We start from the raw sequence: 10918 nt of genomic DNA on the forward strand, positions 1-10918 counted from the left end.
TAGTCATATTAGACCTGTGGGAATTTCCAATGGAATGCAACATGCTATAGTACTTTTAGAGGAAAACAAACATGACTTATAATCTCCTTCTTTATCACTTATTTCTTGCATTAACATGACCTTAGTAAGTTTCAACATGTTTCTACAAAATGTCCATTTTATTTGCCAGACTATTGATGATAGTTAACTTCCAGACCAAAATCACGAGGACTACATAATATTGAATATAACAATATGTGTTACATCTAGCCGCGCAAATGAGCGGGTCACCATGCTAGTAGGTACTGATATCGTTAACACATTTTTAGAAAAATGTAATTAACACTTTTTAGCATAGATGTAATTAACACTTGGCAAATGAAGCTTCATGAGCTATTACTTGGAGGGTCGTAAAGAATTAACTGTGATGGGCCAATAGTGTTCTAATTATAGAGGCTAGGGCCCAGAGAGATAAGCTCTTAATGAACTCTGGATGCATTCTCCGCTTTCAAACACAAAACCATCCAGTGCATGCAGGGACAATAATTTCGTCAATTTATTGTCAATAGATAACATATCCATCTTCTAAGTCATCCCATCAATCTTATGTTATGTATTACAATGCATCTACCTAGATCAGGATGAAACCTTTCCTCAATCATTAGGTTGTCTCCTTATCATAGTAATAATTAATCAATAGCTTCTAATCGTTGGAATTTAGTTGATATGTAGAAAATGCCGCCGCAAGCGGGGTTGGCCACTGCGATGGATATGGTACAGATTTACATTCCTCAGTAGCTAGGGTTCAACACAAGGTGTCTCTACCACCGCCTCCACTGGAATTTCCCGCTGGGATGGAGATGGTGTAGCAGACGCTTGAGCCGAACGCCGGCTTCTTGTATTGACAAGAAGATAAGATCCACACGCAGTCTGAGTCATGCTGAACATTCTGTAAATACAAGGTGAACATAACTCATAATGTTGTTGATTTTTTTTCAAAAATGTCTTGAACAATTTTAAAAATGTGGGAGCATTTTTATGTGTTATGAACATTAATTAAAATTACACAAAGATTCTCTTCATATTTATAAACATTTTTATAAAATTATGCGGGAAAACATTTTATATGTTGTGAACATTTCTCCTATAAACCTCTCTACACTACCCACTATTCTAGGGTGTTCGGGGCACGCATGCAATCAGTCTCACACGATCAGCCTTGCTGGCCTGATTTTACTGCGCTTACAAAAATAAAGAACCCGAGGGAGCTCTTGGAGAAGCAAACATGACGGACATCCTCCTGCTCGGTCCGGCAGATGACGGTCTTCTTCCTCCCTCACTCATAGCAAGGGAGGAAGAGTGTGTGTAACTACGTCTGGGTGTAAGTGGATTTATATAGCAAGCGGACGATGAAGAATCGCTTCACTGAGCTATGTACATTAAAAGTCGTGATAGGCCATGAGATTCAATTTGGTATTCGCTGTGCTGTGTACATTAAAACTCACTAGTCAAAGGATGACAACATGCACAAACTAAAAATTGCTAGATCTGAACAACTACAAATCATAAACTTAAGCATGAAAAAATTGGAAGATGTGAACAACTAAAAATCATGAACCCCAGAATGAAAGAAAGCAAGACCCGAACAGCTAAAAATCATGAACTTGTGCATGAAAAACATGCATCTGAACAACTAAAAATTCACGAACTTAAGCATGAAAAAATTGCAAGATCTGAACAATTGTAGCACCTTAGCCACAGAGCGAGCAAGTAATGGCAGCGCCCAACGGGGTGGTGGCAGTGGCAGGAAGAAGACCGTCATCCGCCGGATCGAGCAGGACGATGCCCCGCACGTCTGCTTCTCCAAGGGCCGCGTGGGGTTTTTCAGCAAGGCGAGCGATCTGGCAGTCATGACCGGCACCCAGGTGGCTGCTCTCACCTTCTTGCCCGACGGCAATGCCTTCTCCTTCGGCCACCCCTCCACCGACACTGTCGTGGAACGTTTCCTGGTGGGGGAGGGTGTGGGGGCTGGCGCGAGGGAGGAGTGCTGCCATCAAATATTAGAAGATGGAGAAGCTACACGACGAGTTCCACGAGCTGCGCACGGACTTGGTCGAGGTGAAGATGCGGAATGAGTGAGAGGAGGTCACATCAAAGGAGCATGACGTGGAGGAGCCGATAGCGGCTTGGGTTGACCCGAACGTGCACGGCATGGGGGACGAGGACTTGGTGGCCTTCTTTGCCGTGTTGATGCAGGTGAAGGACGTCGTCTCCGAACCCTCCAACCAGGTTCTCTTGCACGTCGACGTGAGCCGCATGGAGGAGGTGGCCCCGCCGCTGCCGCTACAGCTCTTCGGTGGCAGTACCTTGGGGCTCGGTAGCAGCAGGAGCATCAGATGCTGATGGCGATGTTGCCTCCGCCTGAGGTGTTCGCCTCCGAGATTAATATGTATCAGCAGATGTTGATGGAGCTGCCTCTGGCACAGGCGTTCACCGCTGGGATGGATATGCAGGAGATGCCTCCACCGCTTGTGTTCGCCAAGGGGATGGATGTGGAGGGGATGCTGATGCTGATTCCTCAGCCGCCAGGATTCGACGATGAGATGGGGATGCCTCTGTCACCTGAGATCCCTGCTGGGCTGGAGACGAATGTCGGCTTCCCATTCCCGTACTGAGAAGATGAGCTCTGTCGATCCGTTCAAGTGAAAGCATTAAACAATGGACGATAGTTCATCGATCTGTTGTCATCTAGTTACATCTATATGCAATCTTTCGTCAAATTTTATGTCATTTTTTTATTATCAATAATTAATGGCTAAATCTGTATTGTCCTATCGTTGGCCGCTGGCATTTAATGAAATACAGACATCTTCTCAAATGTACTACACACGTTCGCTGGCTACAGGATTTTGAGTCAGCAATGTACTAGTGTTGACTTCTTTTCTCAATGGACACACACGTTCAATACTAGAGATGACTTAACATGGTAAAAAGCGGACATACAATTCTCTTCAATAAAGTGAAGCTTCATTTTATCCATCATAATACGGACTTGACAAAGCTCGAATATATATTAGAATGGGATATAGTAGACCCAAACACATGCACCAAACAGAATGCTTAATACATGCCTGTAGATACCCCTCAAATCAGACTGTGGTGCATCCACAACAACATATCCAATTGTTTCGGCGATGTGCCATGGATCAAACACATGAGCTTCACTAGTAGAAAACAGGGCTTTGGTCCAGGCCGGTCAGCCCATTAGTCCCGGTTCAGTCCCGAACCGGGACCAATGTGGGCATTGGTCCTGGTTCGTGAGCCCAGGGGGCCGGCCGGGCCACGTGGGCCATTGGTCCTGGTTCATCTGGACCTTTTGGTCCCGGTTGGTGGGATGAACCGGGACCAATGGTCCTCGCTCCTGGCCCACCACCATTGGTCCCGGTTCGTGGCTTGAACCGGGACAAAAGGCTCCCCTTTAGTCCCGGCTCATGTTACCAACCGGGACCAATGAGGTGCCTATATATACCCCTCGCTCGCGAGCAGAGCATCCCAGTGCTCTATTTTTCTCTGGCCGAGGGGGAGAGGGCTTGGTGGTGCTCTAGCTCACCTCCTATGCACACAAGGTGTTCGATGGAATGCCCGAGCCACACTACTTAAGCTTTCTCCTCTCCAAACTCGACCTCCAAGCTCCATTTTCCATAATATTTGTCTAGATTTAGCGGTCCGTCACGCCCCGTCCCCGTCTTCACCGCCGTCGTTCACCCGCGCCGAGCTCATCGTTGGCACCACCGTCGTGAGCCTCTTGTTCTTATCTTCTTTCTGAAAGGAAAAATATTCTTGCTTGTATGTTTACATGGATACTTGTATTATTTTCTTACTTTTATTATTGCATCTTATATAGTGCGATGGTTTTGGTATCCGCCCCCGTTGGCCCTCGTCCTGTCTATGATTCGGATGTGGTATATATATTATCTTTATAACTATTGGTTCATTTATTGTTTATGAAAATTATGCCGACCAACGTGACATAGATTTTATTTATGTAGGATGTATGTGAATCGGAAATGCCAACCGACCCTATTGTCGAGAGGTTAAATTTAGTTGAAGAAGAAAACAATTTGTTGAAGGAAAAAATAAAAAAATTGAGGAGGAGAAGATGATATTGGAGTTGCATGTTGCGGATGTCGTCGATGATCACAAGATCAAGATGGATGCAATGCGCTTGAAGATTAGAAAGATTAGAAAATATGCCATTCATACCGAGGCTTGGTATCATTATGCCGTTGGATCAATTGTTACCTTGCTTGCGATTATAATCGCATTTGTTTTCGCATTGAAATGTTTTACATAGTTTCAATGTATGGTTTAATTAATTAGATGCTCTGGAGAGCTATATGTTGTTAGATGAGAACTATGTATGCACTTTGGTTTTAATGTGATGATGAACTTCTATTAATTTGGACACTTAATTATATATAATGCACGCAGATGAAACGGCAATGGATGTACGGTGACAGACACACCCGCGAGTACATTAAGGGCGTGCATGAGTTTCTCGATGCGGCTGAGGCAAACAAGAAGAATGGTTTTATGTGTTGTCCATGCACTGTATGTGGGAATACGAGGTCTTACTCTAAGCGGAAAATCCTTCACTCCCACCTGCTTTACAAGGGTTTCATGCCACACTATAATGTTTGGACGGGGGGAGCTGGTGAAGATCAACAGGAACCAGACGATGTGCCCAATGATGCTGCAACGGGTGAAGCTGCTGAAGATCAAGAGGAACCAGACGATGTGCCCGATGATGATGATCTCCGCCGGGTCATTGTCGATGCAAGGACGCAATGCGAAAGTCAAAAGGAGAAGCTGAAGTTTGATCGCATGTTAGAGGATCACAAAAAAGGGTTATACCCCAATTGCGAAGGTGGCAACACAAAGCTCGGTACCGTACTGGAATTGCTGCAGTGGAAGGCAGAGAATGCTGTGGCTGACAAAGGATTTGAGAAGCTACTGAAAATATTGAAGAAGAAGCTTCCAAAGGATAACGAATTGCCCGACAGTACATACGCAGCAAAGAAGGTCGTATGCCCTCTAGGATTGGAGGTGGAGAAGATACATGCATGCCCTAATGACTGCATCCTCTACCGCGATGCATACAAGGATCTGAACGCATGCCCCGTATGCGGTGCATTGCGGTATAAGATCAAACGAGATGACCATGGTGATGTTGACGGCGATGCCCCCAGGAAGAGGGTTCCTGCGAAGGTGATGTGGTATGCTCCTATAATACCATGGTTGAACATCTGTTCAGAAACGAAGAGCATGCCAAGTTGATGCGATGGCACAGTGAGAACCGAAAGAAAGATGGGAAGTTGAGAGCACCCGCTGACGGGTCGCAGTGGAGAAAAATCGAGAGAAAGTACTGGGATGAGTTTGCAAAGGACCCAAGGAATGTATGGTTTGCTTTAAGCGCGGATGGCATTAATCCTTTCGGGGAGCAGAGCAGCAATCACAACACCTGGCCCGTGACTCTATGTATGTATAACCTTCCTCCTTGGATGTGCATGAAGCAGAAGTTCATTATGATGCCAGTTCTCATCCAAGGCCCTAAGCAACCCGGCAATGAAATTGATGTGTACCTAAGGCCATTAGTTGAAGAACTTTTACAGCTGTGGAATGGAAACGGTGTACGTACGTGGGATGAGCACAGACAGGAGGAATTTAACCTTAAGGTGTTGCTGTTCGTGACCACCAACGATTGGCCCGCTCTCAGTAACCTTTCAGGACAGACAAACAAAGGATACCACGCATGCACGCACTATTTAGATGACACTGAAAGTATATACCTGGACAAATGCAGGAAGAATGTGTACCTGGGCCATCGTCGATTTCTTCCGACCAACGATCAATGTCGAAAGAAAGGCAAGCATTTCAAAGGCGAGGCAAATCACCGGAAGAAGCCCACCATGCGTACCGGTGATCACGTACTTGCTATGGTCAATGATTTACACTACGTAATCTTTGGAAAGGGTCCCGGTGGACTAGCTGTTCCGAATGACGCTGAGGGACACGCACCCATGTGGAAGAAGAAATCTATATTTTGGGACCTACCCTACTGGAAAGACCTAGAGGTCCGCTCCTCAATCGACGTGATGCACGTGAGGAAGAACCTTTGCGTGAACCTGCTAGGCTTCTTGGGCGTGTATGGGAACACAAAAGATACACCTGAGGCATGGGAGGACCTGCAACGTTTGCACGAAAAAGACGGCAAGCCTCCGAAGCAGTATAAAGGTCCTGCCAGCTACGCTCTTAAGAAAGAAGAGAAAGAAATCTTCTTTGAATGCCTGCTCAGTATGAAGGTCACGACTGGCTTCTCGTCGAATATAAAGGGAATAATAAATATGCTAGAGAAAAAGTTTCGGAACCTAAATTCTCATGACTGCCACGTGATTATGACGCAACTGCTTCCAGTTGCATTGAGGGGGCTTCTACCAGAAAACGTCCGATTAACCATTGTAAAGCTATGTGCATTCCTCAATGCAATCTCTCAGAAGGTGATCGATCCAGAAATCGTACCAAGGCTAAGGAGTGATGTGGCGCAATGTCTTGTCAGTTTCGAGCTGGTGTTCCCACCATCCTTCTTCAATATCATGACGCACATCCTAGTTCATCTAGTCGACGAGATTGTCATCCTGGGGCCCGTATTTCTACACAATATGTTCCCCTTTGAGAGGTTCATGGGAGTCCTAAAGAAATATGTCCGTAACCGCGCTAGGCCAGAAGGAAGCATCTCCATGGGTCATCAAACAGAGGATGTTATCGGGTTTTGTGTTGACTTTATTTCTGGCCTTAAGAAGATAGGTCTCCCTAAATCGCGGTATGAGGGGAGACTGACTGGAAAAGGCACTCTTGAAAGAGACTCAATAATATGCAGGGACGGATATTCTTGGTCTCAAGCACACTACACAGTTCTACAGAACTCTACCTTGGTGACCCCGTATGTCGATGAACACAAGAACAGTCTGCGCTCCAAACACCCGGAGCAGTGCGACGACTGGATTACATGTGAACACATCAAGACTTTCAGCAGTTGGTTGGAAACACATCGCAGAGGTGACAACACTGTTTGTGATGAGTTGTACTTGTTGTCCAGGGGACCATCTTTGACTGTATTGACTTATAAAGGATACGAGATAAATGGGAATACATTTTACACGATCGCCCAAGATCAAAAGAGCACCAACCAAAACAGCGGTGTCCGCTTTGATGCAGCAACCGAGAGCGGAAAGGACACATATTATGGTTACATAGTGGACATATGGGAACTTGACTACGGACCTGATTTTAAGGATCCTTTGTTTAAGTGCAAATGGGTCAATCTGTTAGGCGGCGGGGTACAGGTAGACCCACAGTACAGAATGACAACAGTGGATCTAAAAAATCTTGGGTACACTGACGAACCGTTCGTCCTAGCCAATGATGTGGCACAGGTTATCTATGTGAAGGACATGTCTACCAAACCGAGAAAAAGAAAAGATAAGGAAGCGAATACATCATACGATGAGCCAAAGCGCCACATAGTTCTTTCAGGAAAAAGGGACATCCTGGGAGTGGACGGCAAGACAGACATGTTTGAAGATTATGAAAAGTTTCATGAAATTCCTCCCTTCAATGTCAAGGCTGACCCAAGCATCCTGATGAACAATGAAGATTATCCATGGTTACGGCGCAATAAGCAAATGACACAAGCGAAGAAAAAGTGAAGACTTTCTCTCGCAACTATTATGATGATACCATGCCAACTTTGTAACACACGAACATGGTACCATTGTCCGTTTTGTACATGCACATGCTATGTGGGTGAAATTATGATACCATGCCAACTTTTAACTTTTTCAGAGTTCATTTGAAATGCTTTCATGTCTTATGGTTCGGCCCTCGTAATACCATGACCATTAGTCCCTAGCCCATGCCAACTTTCAACTTTCAACTTTCTAAAACTAATGGCACTAACAGAAAGTTTATAATTTTGCTCCTCGCCCCTGGCCCATGACCATTAGTTCTGGTTTGTGCCACAAACCGGGACTAAAGGGTTGGTCCTCATTGTGGGCAGAGTTTAGTCCCACCTCGCCAACCGAAGGGGGCTCACACCGGTTTATAAGCCCTTCGCTCTCTGCCTTGTTGAGCTCCTCTCAAAGTGAAAATAGATGCCCTAATAGAGAAAAGTTTAACCTAAATTCATAGTGATTTTCTCTGAAATTCAGAGAAATTTACTAGGAATTTAGGTTGAATTTTCACTATAAGCGCATCTATTCTCATTTTTTTAGTAAGTTAATCACAAACTTGTGATTCAAACAATTTTCAAAGAATTCAAATTTGAAAACTAATGGCACTAACAGAAAGTTTATAATTTTTCTAAAACTAATGGCACTAACAGAAAGTTTATAATTTTGCTAACCTAAAAGCAAACGAAATTAAAAATTAAAGCAAAAAACTAAAAAAGTGTTTTCAAATTTGAAAACTAATGGCACTAACAGAAAGTTTATAATTTTTCTAAAACCAAAAGCAAAAAAAATAAAAAAATAAAGCAAAAAACAAAAGAAAATAAATAATGAAGAAACAAAACAAAAATACTGGAAAAAAAATAGCAACAATAAGTATTTTGTTGTAATAAATAATACAGAAAACAAAACAAAAAAACTGGAAAAAAATAGCAACAATAAGTATTTTGTTGTAAGTAGAAACAAAATAAAATAAATAAAGCAACAAAGAAAACAAAAAATCAAAAAAGTGTTTTCAAATTTGAAAACTAATGGCACTAACAGAAAGTTTATAATTTTTCTAAAACTAAAAGCAAAAAGAATTAAAAAATAAAGCAAAAAACAAAAGAAAATAAATAATGCAGAAAACAAAACAAAAAAACTGGAAAAAAATTAAATATAGCAACAATAAGTATTTTGTTGTAAGTAGAAACAAAAAAACAAAAAAAGTGCCACCTACTGGGCACCCACGGCCTGAATACGACTAGAAACCTACCATGGGCCAGGATTCAGGCCCGCGGGAGGCCCAGTAGGCCCACAGGCACACATTGCACGGTTAGGCCCGAAAGCCTGCTTTAGAGAGGAGCTCGAGAGGGAAGGCGCACCGCACCTTATAAACAGGTGCGGCTCCCTCTCAACTAGCGAGGTGGGACTAAACATTTGGGCGCGGGGCAGCACAAGGCCTTTGGTCCCGGTTGGTGGCACCAACCGGGACTAAAGGGGGCATTGGTCACGGTTGGTGCCACGAACCGTGACCAGCCCCTCTGTCGTCCCGGTGGTGCCACCTTCCTGGTTGGTGGCACGAACCGGGACCATAGGTAGGCATTCGTCCCGGTTCGTGCCACGAACCGGGACCAATGCTCTGGATATATATACAACACTTGGGAAATTTCCGCCAACTGCTCCCATTCCTCATCGTCGACGCCGCCAGGCTGCCCCTCTCGCGTCGTTGCCGCCGCCGAGCCCTGCCCCTCGTCGTCGCCTTCGCCACCGCCGAGCCCTGCCCCGACGCCGTCAGGCTGCTCCACTTCGCCGTCCTCGCCGCCGCCGTCGAGCCCTACCCCGACGCCTTCCCGGCCCGCTCCCACTGTGAGCCGTCGTGCCGTTTCCCTCCTCTCCTCCCCCCCCCCCCCGGCCCGCTCCCCCTGTGAGCCGTCGTGCCGTTCCCCCCCCCTCCCCCCCCCCCCCCCGCCGCGCCCTGCCACCGCCGCCAGCCGTGCTCTCTTGCCGCACCCCGACGCCGCCGCCCGCCGTGCTCTGCCCCGATGACGCCGCCTGACCGTGCTCCGCTTGCCGCGCCGCTGCCGGTTCGCTGCCGCCGCCCGCCGTGCTCTGCCTCGACGCCGCCGCCTGGCCGCGCTCCGCTTGCCGCGCCGCCGCCGGTGTGCCGCCACACCCCGCCTCTGCCGCCCGCCTCTGTTAGTTTTTTTGAGATATGTATGCATGTGTGTAGTGTATATGTGTATGTATGTGTATGTGTGTGCAGTGTATATGTGTGTGCATGCAGATATGTATTAGTTTTTTTATTTAGGTTGTTAATTTGTAGATATTAATTTTGTTCATATATGTATGGATGCATGTGGCTATGTATATATGTATGTATGTATCGGGTATGTCGTTGTTGATATACCCCCTACCAGATAACTTCGACATGAGGGGGGTCTATATACCCCCTCCCCGATAACTTCAACATGATGGGGGGAGGGGGTCGCCGAGGGTTCGAGGGTCACCGAGTGTTCGAGGGTTCGTGGGGGCGAGGGTCGGGAACTAACTAGGGTAGAGGGTCGAGGGTTGCCGAGTGTTCGAGGGATCGAGGGGGCGAGGGTCGGGAACTAGGTAGGGTAGAGGGTCGAGGGTCGCCAAGTGTTCGAGGGGGCGAGGGTCGGGAAGAAGAGGAGAAAAAAAGAGGAGAATAAGAAGGAATAGAGGAGAAGAAAACTTCTTCTCCTCTATTCTTTCTTCTTCTACTCTTTTTTTGTTCTTCTTCCTCTTCTTAAGGGGTCAAGGGTCGAGGGTTCGAGGGTTCTATAGGGTCGAGGTATCAAGGGTCGAGGGTTCCAGGGTCGTCTAGGGGTCGAGGGTTCTAGGGTCGTCGAGGGTTCGAGGGGTCGAGGATCGCCGAGGGGTCGAGACAGGTTTCCTAGTGTCAAAGTATTGAAGAAATCCATGGCTTCATCATTAGCCGGAAGTAACCAGGGCATGACGAAGTCCTCAAAAGCTATTTTGGAATGGTGTCCCGGATAGGATAATTTGCCTTTTTGTATGAATTTCAGCAAAGGCCTTCCAAATAACGATATTTGGAAGGTTCTTGCTGAACTTTGTACCAAAAAGCGAATTATCCTATCTGGGACTCCGTTCCAAAATAACTTTGGAGAGCTTCGTACCATCATGCACCT

At 46.0% G+C, this 10918-nt stretch overlaps 1 pseudogene; it reads left to right on the forward strand.

The window, feature by feature from the left end:
* The first annotated feature begins 1694 nt into the window (after nt 1-1694).
* LOC125547397 lies at nt 1695-2654 on the forward strand (annotated as a pseudogene).
* Nucleotides 2655-10918: the final 8264 nt, after the last annotated feature.

Source organism: Triticum urartu, chromosome 3 (assembly GCF_003073215.2).
Source record: "Triticum urartu cultivar G1812 chromosome 3, Tu2.1, whole genome shotgun sequence".
Lineage (NCBI taxonomy): Eukaryota > Viridiplantae > Streptophyta > Magnoliopsida > Poales > Poaceae > Triticum > Triticum urartu.